We start from the raw sequence: 17,943 nt of genomic DNA, 5'->3' as shown, positions 1-17,943 counted from the left end.
ACTTTATGTATGTATTATGTATTGTAGATTTTTAAATTTTATATTTTTTCTGTGAATTTTTTTTAAATAATTTAACTAAAAAAAATGAATCAAATATCCGTAATTCATAAATACGAGTATCCAAACTTAACAAGTTGAGACACGAGTCAACATTTTAATACCAAAATATCTCGAGTACTCGATATTTTGGATACACAAAAATGTGGATACTCGATTTTAAACACCCTAAGTAGCAGCGAAGCCAAAGGGAATTTGAAATGTCCCCTTACATCCCTACATCTTACTCTGCTTCTAATGTTTCCTTTATGCCACTCCTTCCTTGGCTTTCCATTGCCACGCCTTGGTCCCCACCTTGTTGTTCATCATCTTTCATTTTCTCTTCTGCTTCTGTAATAATCTTGGTTTTGTTTTACACCCTCTATTCATAAATAATCTCAATCGTTTGCTTTGCTATCTAAACTCCACCCCTTTTCAAATCAAAATCTTCTTTGTGTTTGGCATACTCCCCAAGAAAATAAGCAATGCTTTACTTGGTTGGATACGCAATTACAAAATATTCTAATCATTCTTGTACAAAATTTTGATCATAAAGCCACAACGTCAACCATCCCACATTCACATCGATATCTAATTATACAATCATGAACCAATTGCCAAGTTGTTTTCTTTTACTACCTTTGCACTTTGTGTAATTGGATAGGACCCTTTGAAATTCTATGCACAAAGGGTCCCATCCAATTATACACTTTATGATTAAGATAGCAAAAGTAGATCTTTCTGTGTGTTATATATATGTATTTGATTTTTATTATATATATGTTAACTGTACCATAATCTTGTATATCTTAGTATCTTTTTAAATTCATCTCTATAACACAAGTCTCAAAATTTATAAAGATTGTAAAATGATCACATCTCTTTAAAATAATTATCTCTCTTAATTTTAAAGGTTAATACATACTCTCTATTTATATAATCAAATATTTGGTCACCTAAATAATCTTCTTCCAGCATAATTACAAAAAAATCTACTTAATTTCTAATTAGAATTTGAGTCAACCTAACCGTCTATCACTTGACATAAATTTAATTAGAAAATTGATCTTCGAATCTTCAATAACTTCAATTCTTAAGTAAACCAAATGTTAATTGAAGCAATGTTGTTAAATCTTCAACAACTTCAATTTTTACATAATATTTATTGAAGCACCGCTAGATCGATTTGAGAATTAGTCTCATGTAACTGAAAACTCGTTATAATAAAATTTTTCTTGCGTGTCTTCAAAATTGCTAACAAAATTCGTAGCAATAAATTCTTCTAAAACTCCATAACTCAAATCATAGATCTTATAATGCTTGTTAGAAATTCAAGTACGGAAAATAATCAAAGCCATATCAACATAATATAAGAATGCACAAGAGACGAGATTTAACATGATTCAATTTGTCTACCTTCACAGATGAAAAGAATAATAATTCACTATAAATGTAGAGATCAGAAAGTATACAAATACATGATATCTTATGTATCTTAAAACCGAGTATCTATACCATATCTTAGTGTATCTCAATATATCTACAAAACTTATCTCCGCAACATAAACCTCAGGAGTTACGAATATCACAAAACAGTTACATCTCTCCAAAATAATTATCTTTCATAATTCTAAAGGTTAAGGCAAACTATATATTTATAAAGTTAAATATTTTATCACCAAGAAAAATAATTTAATAAGATTTCTTACTTAAAATAAATATTTATTTATTAAATACCAAATAATTTTTAACCACTAGAATTATAACAAAATTCAACCTAAATATCAATTAGAATTTAAGTTAATATTTAATGAATATAATAACTAAGAGAAGTTTTTCTATATAACCTTATTAATTACTAGCATTTATTTCGTCTTTCATTCAATTAAATTAGTTTCATTTAACTCGTAATATAAATCCAATTACTAATTTTGTATATAATATTAATTAATAACTGTTTTATAGAAATTTCAAAATACGTATATTTTCATATACATGTACATGTGTATATAGTATATAATATTTTTCTTCCAAGGAAGTTAGGTAATATCTTGACTTTTATAAATAAAAGCAAAAAGCTTTATATTGTTTAAAGTTAGTAGGTGGGTCCAAAAACTATCGGATTTTGTTGATCTTAATGTCAAAAAGGGTGATCGAGATTTGGGTTGGTGCTATGATTCACACAAGAGTCAACTTAACACATCTAACCTAGCATTAGGGATTCTGTAGTTTTAACTAAATATGTAATTGGTTGTATGTTTGCCACGTGGAATTCATAAAAATGAACGGTGATTTGGGATAGAAAAATAAATTCTTTAATCATTGGCTTAATTAGCACACTTTTAAAATCATTGTAACTATACTTTAAAAGAAATTCCCATTCATTTTCGTGCTTAGATTTTTTGGAAATCGAATTCACAACTTTGTTTACAACAAAGCAATGATATTGTAGATTTAAGAGAGCCATTTTCAGACAATTACTAAACCCCTCGAAGAATGTCTACTCGCCCCTAAGATGAAGGTAATCTTGTAAATAGGAACCATCAAATAAGTGATATCTCGCATCTAAGTAGAGTCGTTATATAAAGCTCAATTAACTAAACGTAGGATAATTGTTATGCCTTTTGTCACTCTGAATAAGCACTGCCTCAAGGTTACTCGTTGTGTATATTAGACCATTGCCTTATAGCCTGATAACGGGCAACCCATATGGCTTATGTAAACCTACGTATTATGCAAGAGAGAGTATAATTGGCCTATAACAATTTAACCCCAACCTTCATAGCACTACGTCTAATCCAACCATAAGATAACATCGTGTCTATAAAAAATTCGGAGTATATAATAAAATTTTCTTAAAAATTAATATGGGTTCTCTCGTTTTCATTCTCATAACTTATTTTTTCTCTTAATCTAGGTCATAGTTAACCAGTGACTCTCTGCTCAACAAAAGTTGATGGACCATTCATCACCATAATCCTATCAAAATTTTTGCTAATATAAATAATGTCTTAGATTCATTTTGCCTCTGATTTTTCTCGTCATAGTATAATACTCTTTAGGAGACGAGTGTTACATCCTTAATTAATAAATAATATATATGATATTTATATGACCTCTCACCTATCATCATCAATAGTTACTTGTGCTTGCTCATATTGCTTTATAGGAAGAAGAAGAAAAATAACTTCTCCCTCTCCTATTCCAACAAAAGGGAGTTTCTTACCCTTTTTCAAAAGAAATTTAAAAAATAATATCTTCCCTTATATACCATAACACTCGTTTATGCTCTTAAAATATCATTCAAGAAGTATTTGTATTATGTCATCGTTAACAACGACTCTTTACTCTTGTCATAAGAAATAAATCGTCTTAAATCATAATTTCTCTTATTTACATTAACAATTTATTTTAATTCAATCTTAACTTTAAAATTATATGTTTGAGAATTAGATCATTACATTTATCAGTTGTTTATTTTATATTGAAAATTAAAATCTAATTTTTTAAAAACATATTGAGTGTATATTTTAATATATAAATAATCATCCAATATTTTTAAAAATAATGAATAAAGCTATCAACTTTGTATTAATCATATATCTGTACAAAATTGTTAAAAAGTATTTTAGGGAAGGATTTCCATGTAGCTAATCAAGATTTGATTTTATTGTAAAAAAAAGGTTTTCACAGCTCTAAGATTTGTTGTTAGTCTCATCATGCAACCGTGATGTAAGGGGTTGGTAATTAATCCCAAAAAATGAGAAAAGTTGGCGTAAATTCAATTAAATTAATATTAATATGGGTTAACATTTTATTATACAAGTAATAATATTTATGAATATAAACTAATAATAATAAATCTGAAAATGAAGTTGATTGGCGAGTGGAATGATTGACATGAAACAAAGGGATAAAGATAAGAGCTACGAATACGGCGGGTTTAAGTTCCAACTTCCAAAGGCCATTGAACAGAGTGCTTAAAACTTGAGTCCTTTAAGCGTACTCTTGCGGTGCCACCGATTTCTGCGTCACATATGCACCGTCCGATCATATTTCTCATCCACATCCATGAATAAGCCTTCCATGTGATCATCACGTGCCTCCTAGGAACGTTCAATCACAAAAAATACTAATATATCTTTTAGTTTAGTATACATTAATTGAATAAGTTTAGTTCGTCCATCAACTGTTCATTTTCTTTAATTTGAATAAAGAGTTATGATTGATGAAAGAATTATTGTTGGTTGTTGTTTGAAATATGTGAATAAAGAAAATTATTATGAAGGAGAAGACAGAGGGTCTATCGGTTACAGGCAGTTCATCGTTTTATCAAGTCTTAATGATATTTATAGTGATATTTAGGGCGCATGTTGGTCATAAGATCATTATGACTATTTAAAGAATGACATATTAGGTAAATATGATAATTAAACTTTAGATTTCATTCTGACGTATTACGTGAGCATGTGAGAAGTCTTATCTAAGTCTCGTATATGTATCACAATTAATTTTAATGTATGTATTTAATAATGTGGACTTTTAGAGATTCTGACAAACAAAAAGATCTTATAAGAAGAATGGTGAAGTAATAAAAGATTCGATATGACAAAAACTGATTGATTTTCGAATGGAAACTCTAAAAATATCACAATATCATTTTAGTTCATGTAAATTACGTAAAATATTAACCAACGTTAACGTGATAATTATAAAAAATAAATAATTCTTTGATAAGAATTTATAAGAGTTTGTAAACAATAAGACCTATAAATAACAGGTAACAACATAATGTATGGCAAGCACGCTACTAAGTGTGTCTAAGATATTGCTAAACAACATCATTGTATAAGGTTCTCTTCCTTGAAATTATTTGAGATTGTGAATGAAAAAAAAAATCAATACCCACCCTTTACACATTTGATCTTTCATTGTTTTGTTTTGTTTTCTTTCGGCTTAGCATCCATGCAAGACGGATCATGATCCACCATGCAAAAAGTTGCCCCCAGGAGCACCACTTTGAATAATATATCCCATAGTTTTATTATTATTCAATGCTACACGTTTGTATGAGTTTGAAGTTAATTATAAGATAATATTTATTTAAAATTATTTCTTAACTTAATGATGATATGCTTACTGTAAAAATATCACGGTTCAAACACGAGTCTTTATAAAAAAAATAATATTTCTTTATGACTGAGATATAAATTCACTTCACATAAAAACCATTCCCTGTCTATTTTTCATAAAGTTGTGGTATTTCCATACATTTATATCATATTTATATATTTTTACGTTTAATAATTTTCAGATTTTAAAGTAAAAGAAAATTGATATTTAATATAAAGTAAAATGTAGATATTTTATTAAACTAAATAATCGGCTAGTAACTCTCAACAGCAAACAATACAAGTAAAATACATTTATTATAAAGTAGTAAATTTGTTTATTGAATGTACAAAAAACATATGTTGTATATTTATTAAAAGCATAATGAAGAGTGAATTTAATATTTGCACAAGAAGAAGAAACAAATTTAGTATCGAGACATAGATTGGAGGCACATAAATGTGTTAGATTCATGGATATAAATAAGGAAGCAAATGAATTATTTGGCAGCCCACACTTATATTCCATATTAAATTTTATTGTATAAATTTGGACAAAACTTTATTTACTACTTTTAGCATTTAAATCCAGCGAACACGCTACAAAATATTATTTATAATAATTCCATTAATATATAAAATAATAGATTCTTTAAGGAATGTTAAGGGTATGAATATTGACATTTGTGAATTGATCAAATTGGATTGGAAGGGTCGCATTCACTTCTATAGTACCCCATCTAGATTAGTTGATAAATAGATCAAATAACAATAATTAATTCATATATATATATATATATAATAGATATTATATTTATTTATTAAATGCATAAGTTATTACATATGATAATCTTTTAAAATTATGAATCGTTTTGGTGATTATAATTATATATTTATGTATGGATATCTGCCAATGTCTTATTTGTTTTTATGCTTTTGCATATTAAAGATTTGATTAATATTTGGATCCAAATATTTTAGTGTGTTTGGATATTAATGTGTAATTATATGGAAATATAATTATTATTTTAGACATATATGATTGATGGAGCGTGGTTAACTCTTAATTATTCATATTATGTTTGATAATATAAATTACAATCACACAATTACATAATTTTAAAATAATACTAATTATAAAGTTAACGAGTGTAAGTACTTGCGTAATTGTACTAATTACACTCCTACTAAAAACTTAAGTATGATTGAAAATCTCTATACCCTTTGTGTTTAGGTGGCCAATCGAAATAATATTTTTGAATCCATATAACTTTTCGATATCTACGCATTAATAAGAAGTTGAAAGTGCAATGTCGATGTTTTTGTCCTATTTTCTTTTTTTACCACATGGTCGTACATATAAATTTAGTGGATGAGTATCTCAACGAATATTTTTTTGTATACATAAAGACTCGAACTCGAGATATACTTAAGCGATAACAAGATGCTTACCACTTAAACCAACCCCGTTAATCATAAAAATATTATTTTGATATTTAATTTTATTTATTTTTTATAGTAATTTTAAATCTAAATAATTTTGTTATTTTGTAATCAATAGTTTTTTTAATATATGTATATATATAATTATTTATAAGGATTTGATACATGTAATTTTACTGTAAAAGTTATGAAAAAAAATCATTTTGATCCATATAATTTATTTTTCTTTCAATTTGATCTCGTGGTATAAAAAAATACAATCGAACACAAATCGTAAACCGCTGTCATTGTCTTGAAAATGACGACAATAAGTTAAACACGAACATACATTACATTTTATATTATACTAAGTCAAATACACTAATTTATTTTGAATTTTTTGAAGAATTTTGTTTTAGATCCTTATAATTTTAATGGACTTTCAAATTTTAATTTATTTAAACTCGTCAAATTTTTATAATATAATTATAGTATAATTTTAAGTTTTTTCATTTTAATTTATATACTTCTATTTTCTTACATTTTAATCTTAAAATTAAAAAAATATAATAAAATTGTTAACAATTACTAATGACTTTAGAGTTACTATACACTTCATCGTAGTTCTTTAAATAATATACCATAATTTTTAATTCTCTAAATTTTGTCAACAACATTATTTCTCTAATTTTATCATAAAATCTTATATAAAAGGAAAATATGAATAATAATAGGAAACCATATATGCAATGACAAATTGAAAAAACTATAGAGTAATAGTATGTGCGATGTGAAAAGAAGGAACGGCGCCGTGACAGCGAAGTCAGAAAATTAAGAAGACACGTGTCAGACGCAAGTGCCCCCATTTTTCTCATTTGCTTTTGTCGTGTAAAGCACGCGTGACGACGATCGGTCAAATATCATACGCAAAATAAAAAATTTAATATTTTTTAATTATTAAGTAAAAATTAAAATAGTAAAAAGGACTTTCACACACGCCGGAAATTGGAGAGGATGAAGAACAACCAATCCTCATTGTCCACGTGCTATAATACGCTACGTAGGTCTTGTCCATTATCTCACGAACTCTTCTCCCTCATCTTTTTTAAAATGAAAACTATTTGTTTTCTCGCTCTTACACTGTACTGTTTTCGTGTTCTGTTAGTTTTGCTCTGCTTTTCAACATTTATTTTATTATTTAATATATTATATATATATATATATAATATATTGGTTTGAAGTTTAAAGCTGCAACGGAATCACACCTATATAGAAAGTGTGCGCGCAGGATAAGAGCATGCACACTCTTCCTAGTTTCAAGCAACTTACACATTCATTCATTTTATTTGTTCTGGTTTTATAAAAACAGTGGTAAAAATCGAAAATTGATAAGTTTTTTTAGCTTTGGGCTTTGTTTACTTTTTTTTTTTGATGATGGAGTCGATGAGAGGTGGGAAGGAATCAAAGTGAATGATGAGAGGATAGTGGGGCTTTCATTGAAAGGTCTTTATCTTTTTTTATATAGAGAGAGAAGCTACTACTCAAATGCTATGGTCGGCATGCTTTGATGCCTGCTAACTGAAGGGGAAGGGAGGTGTTTGCTTTTTGGTCATATCAAAAAGCCCCACATAAGATAAAAAAGGATCTTTTTTTTTCTCGCCAGTGCTGTTCCCTTTTCTTTTCAGGTTTTTGTTCCTTGATTTTGGACTTTGATTCTGCTGCTGCTTTTGTTATTTGTGTTGTTGTTGAGGGTGGCGAGGGACTGAGAGAGGGGTTAAAAGTTTTGTCCTTTCTAGACCAATTGGTGACCTTTTTCTTTATGATACTCCTTTTACACTTTTGATAATTTGTTCCTCTGTAAAATAGTCTATACGTGATTTGCTTGGAGCAATGGGGATGGGAAATTGTTTCTTCTCTTTTCGGAAGTTCAGGGTCTTTTGTTTTTTCTTTAGTGAAGATGTAAAGGTGGGGTCTTTGTTTTGAGTTCTTATGGTGGTTGGTGTGTATTTGTAAAAAAAGAGTTCAAAAGAAAGGAAGAATTCTTTTAGCAAAGATGGGTTCTGTTGTTGAAGAGAGGATCAAACCAGGAGCTTTGGTTAATGGAGGGACCCTGCTTGAGGAAATGAAGCTGTTGAAAGAAATGCAAGATCAACCTGGTTTGTTTTTACACAGAATTTGTTCTTTTTATGTTTTTTGTCAATTCAAACATGATCTGTTTTAGTCTTAATCCAATATGGAAGAACCATTGACTTTCTTCCCTTCAACATAGAAGCTTACAAATGAAAGATGTTAAAGTCATTTATTACCTGGTTTTAATGGCGACACATTTAAGTCTTTCAAAACTGTTAATAAGGTAATCCCTGTCGAAAGCATGTGTGATGGATTTGTTTTTCCTGACTCATCTCAGGGAGCTGTAAGGCTATAAATTCTGAGTTATGGCATGCCTGTGCTGGTCCACTTGTTTCCTTGCCTCAGGTGGGAAGCTTGGTGTATTACTTCCCTCAAGGACATAGCGAACAGGTTTGCATTTATTCCTCACATTTGATCATCGGTTGTCTTGTTTCTGTTACATCAATTTCCTTGTTTTTGTGACATTCATTAGCATCAACATAATGTGACCTTAAAGCTTTCAACTTTGATAACATGATTTGCTTTCTGTTATGTTATTTTGTCAAGAACCAAAGGAGTAATGGTGAGTTTTTCTTCTTCTTTTGAGCAGGTAGCAGTGTCCACAAAAAGAATGGCGACCTCTCAAATTCCCAACTATCCAAACCTTCCTTCTCAGTTAATGTGCCAAGTTCATAATGTCACATTACATGTATGTCATTTATATATGATCTAGACTTTTTTAAGCATGCCCCTGTTATGTGTATCCTTTTTCTAAATAAACACTGATGTTTTTCGTTTTTGTAATCTTTGACAGGCCGATAGAGATACCGATGAAATATATGCTCAAATGAGTCTTCAGCCAGTGAACTCTGTAAGATTATCTAGTTGGATTACACCTCTCCAACTCTATGAATTTACCATATATTTAGATGTGACTGTTCTCACTTATAAGATTTGACTTTGATTAGGAAAAAGATGTGTTCCATATACCGGACTTCGGGTTGAATCTGACCAAGCATCCAAATGAATTTTTCTGCAAAACCTTGACTGCAAGTGATACGAGTACGCATGGTGGTTTTTCAGTGCCACGTAGAGCAGCTGAGAAACTCTTTCCTCCATTGGTAAGGTTCTCATAGGCTGATCTAAATGTTGTTGGCATGCATGATAAGGGACGTTATGTGAATTTGCATGACTGTTTTTATCTGTTTTTCAGGATTACACCATGCAACCCCCAATTCAAGAGCTTGTTGTGAGAGATTTGCATGATAATACCTGGACGTTTCGCCATATATACCGTGGTGAGTGTTCTATTGATTGCTTACAGCAAGTAATCTTATTCAATAACTAGAACCTTGGAAAATGTGTATATCTGTAAGAGATGCAGTTTTGACGGTGTATTTTGAGTGTAAAATATGATGTTCTTTGTACAGGGAAGCCGAAACGACATCTTCTTACAACTGGGTGGAGCTTGTTTGTTGGGTCGAAAAGGCTTAGGGCAGGCGATTCTGTTCTCTTTATCAGGTATGCCATTGTCACATACTAGCATATGTTTGTTGCAAGATATTTTACCTGCTAAATTCATGATTATATCTTGTTTATTGCAGGGATGAGAAGTCACAGTTATTGGTGGGTGTAAGGCGTGCGGATCGTCAACAACAACATTGCCATCATCAGTTCTATCTGCTGATAGTATGCACATTGGTGTCCTTGCTGCTGCCGCTCATGCTGCCGCCAATAGAAGCCAATTCAAAATATTCTACAATCCAAGGTGTGTAACATTCATATTCTACTTCTTCATCTTCTTTGTCCCCTCTTGCAGTTACATTATCTATTTCTTGATGTCTTTGTAGAGCTTGCCCTTCGGAATTCGTCATCCCTTTGGCTAAATACCGTAAATCTGTATATGGATCTCAAGTATCAGCTGGTATGAGGTTTGGAATGATGTTTGAAACAGAAGAGTCCGGGAAACGTAGGCAAGTCACTAAATAGTTTTTCATCCTCTCACCTTGTCGTTTACAACCTTATGGCGTTAAAGACATTTTGTTCATAATGATCATATGATATAATTGCTGTAAAGATTGTTCTACATGCAAAAATATCTCTGGTGTAATGTGTTTTTCAAGTGTAGGATTATTATCCAATATGTTTCTCAAATTTCTGCAGATACATGGGTACAATAGTTGGTATTAGTGACTTGGATCCTCTGAGATGGCCTGGCTCGAAGTGGCGAAACCTTCAGGTTTATTTTCATTGACCTGAATACGGTTTAAGCAGTAGAGCTTTACTTGCTGTTCGGTTTAAAAATGGAACTTCTCTTATTCTTTCTCGAAACAGGTTGAATGGGATGACCCTGGATGTAACGATAAGCAGAATAGGGTGAGCGCATGGGAAATCGAAACTCCAGAAAGCCTCTTTATTTTTCCTTCATTAACATCAGGTCTCAAGCGACCATTATATCCTGGATTTTCTGGTAAGCTTCTGTTTGTAATATTGAGTGGTGGACAACATTTTTAGATGCTTATCTTTGTGTTTGTTTCTTTTTTTTTTTATGCTCACAGGAGCGGAATCCGAATGGGGAAGCTTGATGAAAAGGCCCCTACTCCAGTTTCCTGAAAATGGAAATGGGAATATTCCCTATTCGATCTCAAATTTATGTTCCGAACAATTGATGAAGATGATGCTGAAGCCTCAGCTTGTTAACCATCCTGGAATTTTTGCATCTACTTTACAAAAATTCACTACTGATCTTAAGCCATCTCCATCAGAAGAAATAAAGAACTTGCAGTCTAGATGCAACCAAAACCCCCAGCTTATCCAATCGGAAAACATGGCGATTAAAAACCAAAATCTTCCCAACGTGGTCCCTGACCAATCAGATCCCATCAACTCGAATATGTCCAAAATGAATACTAATGAGAATCCACATCCAGCAAACCAGTTTGAAAGCCTAACACAAGCCGGGACTGGAAGCAGTAATGAAAAGATAAAGTCGGAATCAAAGCATTCAGCCGAGCTGTTGACTCCGGCATCTGAATGCAACTTGGAAAAATTGGTGGCAAATGCTACAAGTCCTATTATGTCAAACCATCTTTCTTTCCCAAGCCAGAATCAGGTTCCGCTCCAAATGCAAAATAACCCATGGCCGGTTAAGTCACCGTTGGATTCATCGATCCTCCAAGCTCATCAAATGCTTGTATCCCAAGATGATCTTAGTACCTTAAACAGCTTTCTTCCTTTTTCAGACACCGATGAGTGGACATCAAACCTTTCTTATTGCCAACCTTTTGCTGGGGTATATAAATCACCTGTCCCGCTACCGATGGCTGGTTTACAAGACTCTGCAGCTGTCTTTCCTGTGGAAACCGATGCTCTGTTAACTACAGTAGGTCAGGACATGTGGGATCAGAAGCTGAATAATTGCAAGCTTTTATCTCAAGCTGACCAATTGACTTCCTTAACTCAGCATGATCCTCACAGTGGGGTGAGGGATTTGTCTGATGACAGCAACAATCAAAGTGGGATATGTAGCTGTCTTAACGTCGATGTTAGTAATGGTGGCAGTATTGTGATCGATCCTTTTGTGTCCAATGCCATTCTAGATGAGTTTTGCTCATTGAAGGATGCCGATTTTCAGAACCCTTCAGATTGTTTGGTTGGGAACTTGAGTTCTTGCCAGGATGTTCATTCTCAAATTACCTCGACTAGTCTTGCAGATTCTCAAACTTTCTGTCGACAGGACTTGCCCGACAGTTATGGTGGCACGTCTCGTAGCAACATTGATTTCGACGAGAGTGGCCTTCTGCAAAACAGTTCCTGGAAGCAAACAGCTCCTCGCGTTAGAACATACACAAAGGTATTATAATCTTTAGATTATGGTTATGTAAATTTGTGGTATGTAAATTCGTTTATAACTCTTGTCCATTGCTGACAGGTTCAGAAGGCGGGATCCGTAGGAAGGTCAATTGATGTCACGAGTTTTAAGAACTATGATGAACTGATCTCTGCAATTGAATGCATGTTTGGACTTAAGGGTCTGCTGGATGATCCCAAAGGTTCAGGATGGAAATTGGTATATGTGGATTATGAGAACGATGTTCTACTTGTCGGGGATGATCCTTGGGAGTAAGTTTATCGCCAAACTTTTTATATTGCTCGCTCGTACTCTCAGACTGTGACATTAACATCCACTTTCTGATGACTTTATTATATGTATAAGCAGGGAATTCGTCGGATGTGTTCGCTGCATCCGAATTCTATCCCCAACTGAAGTACAACAGATGAGTGAAGAGGGGATGAAGTTGCTCAACAATGCTGCAACAGTGTAAGGCATCAATGGCTCCGATTTGGATGGTTGCACGGCAATTCTGAAGGTTCCACCTAGCTGAGTATAATTCCGGATTGGGATTTGACCAACAAAGCTCCATTGTTACCAGTATGTCTATAGTAGAGTTGGAAATGTAATGTACGGATTTTAAATTTACATTTTTCAGCAGGAAATGAACTTGCAGCTAAATAGTTGTACTAGTCAGAACATGATCTATGCCGATGAGTACTGAGATATATATATATACATATTTCCAAGATCCATTACATCCATAAAGATTAGTATAACAAGAACAACATAGTTTAAGGTTGGACTATACATGCTTCAAAGACATCAACTGAAATCATGGAATTCAAGCAAAACGTCACATTGAGGTTCACAATGAAATATGCAATTTCAATAATTGCATGTAACAGTTCTTTGCTTCAAATAACCACATGAGGTAAAATGCTGAGAGATTCAAGGGGTAAAAAAAGGGTGTTAGATTACACAAGATATAGGTCACCCTTCACCATTTTGCAGCATTTATTCCACCTTAGAAATTTGCACAAATTGTGTGTGGATAAAGGTAGAAATTTGAACAATATTTTTCTAACATCCTTCAGTTTCCTGATAAATCTTTGATCATCAGATTCTCACCGGCTTTTGTAAAACAGCAGATAGGTAAATTTCAGGTTTTCCGGACCCTGCTGCATCTGTTTTCTCTCCTACAACCCATTTGAGCTTCTTATACCCGAATCTTTCTATCAAACGAGTTAAAGCTCTCTTCTTTTCATCATAAGAACAATAAAAGTTATCTAACCAAAACAAGCCGCCGGCCCTTAGAATGCGATCTACATCGAACATCAAGAACTCCAGTTTCTCCGCCTACCTCCAACATCTAATCTACTCGTGGCGTGAACCAAATCAAACACATTATCATAGAAAGGGAACCTATGGTCCAAGCTCAAAAACAAAGGGAAAAGACCCCTAGCAGCAATGAATTCGCTATAAGGTGCATCGAGATTCAAGGTGTTAGTGATGACAGTGACATTCCTCTCGGCCATTCTAGCAGCAAAAGTCCCAGACCCGCCTCCGATGTCGAATCCGATTCTAATCCCACCATTCTCCATAGCTAAAACATCATCCATGAGAAAATCAATCTTGCTTCTAGCCTTAACATATCTTTCAGTCTCATATCCCTTAACCAAATCAAAGCAACCAACACAGTTCTTACTATTCGAACAGTTAAAATTCTTGCAACCTAGGCCACTCCAAGCAACAATCTTGTCATTAACAGGTTTCCAGAGAGAAGCAGGTAAAGAAGAGAGACCTGGTTTAGGAACAGTCTTGGCAACGCATCTTCTTCTCGGCAAAGGCTCACATCCTTTCAAGATTAGCTTCTGAGCAAGGCTCCAGTCATCGGGACAAGGACCGGAAACCTTGTAACTCATGTACTGGGACAATAAATCAGCGGATTTCTCGCAAGAATGTCCCACTGAAGCCACCATTTCGGTGATCCCGGTTCTCGAATCCTTCCCCAAGGGAGCTGATGGTGTTGCAAGAACAGCTTAAGCTCGGCAGCAAGATTGGTTCTTGAAAGATCGAGAGTGTCGTAACCGAGGAGCTCTTTTTCCATCTGAGCGAGCTTCCTCTGGGAAGAATCGATCTCTTTTATGATGAGAGAGACCTGTTGAGAGATCAAGGAGATGTTTTGTGAGGGTGGTGAAATGGGTTGTTCAAGTGATGGTTTGGGGAGTAATTGAAGGCGTATAAAGCGAAGAGATTGGTGGTGATGACGGAGAAAAGCATGAGAATGTTGACAGCTGAAGAACAGAGTGTTGCTCTCTTGAATCTTGCTGTTCCATCACCAATTTTCAGTGAAACCGAACCCATAGCTTTCGGCTATTGCTTCTCTGATAGAGAATGAAGCCCGTGAAATAAAGAGATGGAAAATAGATGAGTTAAAAATTGGGTCTTTTAATCGGTTAGCGACTTGGATTTGTGAACCCAAAGCAAGTTGAGATTTACATTTTTAATAAAAAAAATGTTCTTCTTTATTACCTGTGTAGGGAGATTATGGATTTAACACTGCGAGGAAAGCCAGTGTGCCGGTTGCCTGGGATTTATCGCATGTTTTTAGTAAACAATATCAACGGCCCTAAATTCGTTTAGAGCGACAGATATTGATAAGTGCAAGTGTGTTACCCATTGATTACTCAAGTATAAACATTTTCCTAATTTGATTATTAAATTATTTTAGTTTATTTTGTTATTAGGATTATTGTTTGTGTAAGTATAAGATAACATTTATTTAATTTTTTTCTTAATTATTAATAACATATGTACACTCCACATATACAATCATTCGAAACCCAATATATTTAAGCAGAAAAATAATCTCATTAACAAAAATAGTATTGTGATAATTTTTAATATTTAATGTTTATTTTTCTTTAATATATACATAAAAGGTTTATCATCAATTGCTTAATGATATTAGGTTTTAAAGACTTCGTTTTGGTATTTAAAAAAGTCTATATCCAACCAATGTTAGATGTAACTTCTTTGCAGTATCAACAAACTCCACTAATTTCTTAGATTTTTTTTCTTAAAAAACGAGAAAAGTGTAATTTTGAGATTAACAATTTAAATATTAGTATTTAATTGAGTTAACTAGTAACACGATTAATCTCAGGTCTAATTGAGTTCTACGATAAATCAATAATTTAATCAATATATATCACGATGTTGGTAAATGCTATAGGAAGATAATCCATAGTCCAATATCTTTTAGAGAAAATCGCCTCAGTGACCAAAAATGCCTTATAATATACGATTTTAACCAACTTTTTCCGGATTTGCCAAAATGACCAACAAAATCGCAATGTGATCGCTAATTCGCAACGCGATCTCCATTATCGCAAATTCGTGTTGCATTTCGCGTTGCGATAGTTGGAAATCGCGTTGCGATGGTCTACAGTGTCGTTGCGATTTTCCCAATTCGCAATGCGAATAAGTAAATCGCAACGCGAATTGGAAAAATCGCAATGCGATACTGACTATCGCAATGCGATACTTACTATCGCAATGCGATAATACAAAATCGCAACGAGATACTGACTTTCGCAACGCGATTCTGACTTTCGCAACGCGATTTACATAGCGCCATTCGTATTAACGCGTATTTTTTTTCAAATTCCAAATACGAATTTTTTCTTAATAAATCGGAAACTGAACCGTCCACAGTAATCGCAACTCATAACCTCAAACCCAAAATCACAACACTCAGTCCCATCTCCATCTCTCACTCTCTACGGTGAAATCGTCCCCATCTCCGAAGATTTCCGTCCCCATCGCCGGCGAAATCCCTCACAACCATTCACAGTCAAAAATCCCTCACAATCATTCAGAAATGGAAAATCAACCTCCGAGGGTTAGTTTTTTTTTTTTTTTTTTTGAAAATTTTGCATTATTTAGGTTTTTCATATTGAGATTGATGATAAGTTTACTGGTAATTTCAATAATAGATTAACCATTTCACTTAGATTTCTTATTAAATTCATTCGATTGCTGCCAATACTGCTAAACTGTTTAGCCTGTGAAGTTAGTATTTGTCTTTGTTTTATCTTTTGGTTGAAGTAATGCAGAAGAAGAATAGTTTCGAGAATGAAAATCGCAACGCGGAAATAACTATCGCAATGAGAGAATCGCAACGCGAAATAAAAACGCAACGCGAAACAAAAATCGCATTGCGATTTTCATTTCGCGTTGCGATTTCGCGTTGCGATTTTTATTCCGCGTTGCGATTTTCATTTCGTGTTGCGATTCTCTCGTCGCGATAGTCATTTCCGCGTTGCGATTCTCATTATCTCGTTGCGATTTTTATTTCAACCAAAAGACAAAACAGTGTTGCAAATTTTAGTTTCAAGAATAAACTACTATTTATGTTTATTGTTTTTGGTATATCTTGACAGTGTAGTTTTTGGTATATCTAACTTGGTATGTTTATTGTTTTTTTGTATAAATTTTTTTCGGCTTCATTGACATTAAGGAATAAAGTTAGCCTAGCCACTACAATTGCTTCGAAGCTTTCACCTGCACAAAGAAAATTGTTTGAAGAAACCTGCTTCGGGCCATGGCTGAGAGTACAACATCCGGGTGGAGATGCTAGTTTGACCCATTGTGGCTTCAGACCATGACTAGCGATCTGACAGTATACAACGTGGTGAGGAAGAGATATGGTTTCATTTTCCACCGGCGTATACTTGTTTTGGGCGGAAGGAGTTCTGCTTAATCACTGGTCTACGATTCGGACACGATGATGTAGGCCGGTACACTCGTCATATCACCCGCCCATCATGGTTATCCAGGGTTTTTCCTGATGAGTCAATAGAGAAGCCGAACTTACACGTCGACGACATGAAGAAATTGTTTAATAAGAAAGATGGTTTTACTCGAATGAATGACGTCGATGTTGTCTGAGTATGCCTTCTACTACTTTTGTATGCCAGCTTTTTAGGCAGAGAGGCCAGACAACCTATTCCTCAGGAGCTATATATTGGTAGAGGACCTAAATGCATGGAATCTGTTTCCGTGGGGTTCGTATATATGGAAAGCTACATGGACTAAGTTGTCGTCTGCCTTTGATGACCGCAAAAGTTTGCGGGGCGATGGGTCGAAATACACTTTGTCAGGCTTTGTTTGGGCCTTTAAGGTAAGAATTTCTATATAATGTTTTCAAAATTATAATTAATTATTTAACAATTACTAATGTTTGTTATTATATTGTTTGTAGATTTGGATATTCGAGGCCTTTCCCGCCATGAAGACATGCAATAAAAACTTCAAATGATATTCCCAGGGCTATTTCCTGAAGAGGAAACGTCTGTTGGATTGGGAAGACTTAATACCATATGCGACAATAAATAATGTAAGTTAACACAAATACTATCATATATA

At 33.4% G+C, this 17,943-nt stretch overlaps 2 pseudogenes; one reads left to right on the top strand and one right to left on the bottom strand.

The window, feature by feature from the left end:
• The first annotated feature begins 7,737 nt into the window (after positions 1–7,737).
• LOC120160872 lies at positions 7,738–13,263 on the top strand (annotated as a pseudogene).
• Positions 13,264–13,443: 180 nt separating this feature from the next.
• LOC120160884 lies at positions 13,444–14,936 on the bottom strand (annotated as a pseudogene).
• Between the last annotated feature and the right edge of the window lie 3,007 nt (positions 14,937–17,943).

Source organism: Hibiscus syriacus, unplaced genomic scaffold, assembly GCF_006381635.1.
Source record: "Hibiscus syriacus cultivar Baekdansim isolate YM2019G1 unplaced genomic scaffold, ASM638163v2 tig00111393_pilon, whole genome shotgun sequence".
Taxonomy (NCBI): Eukaryota; Viridiplantae; Streptophyta; class Magnoliopsida; order Malvales; family Malvaceae; genus Hibiscus; species Hibiscus syriacus.
Note: the sequence above shows the minus strand (reverse complement) of the source record. Positions and strands in the feature narration are given on the sequence as shown.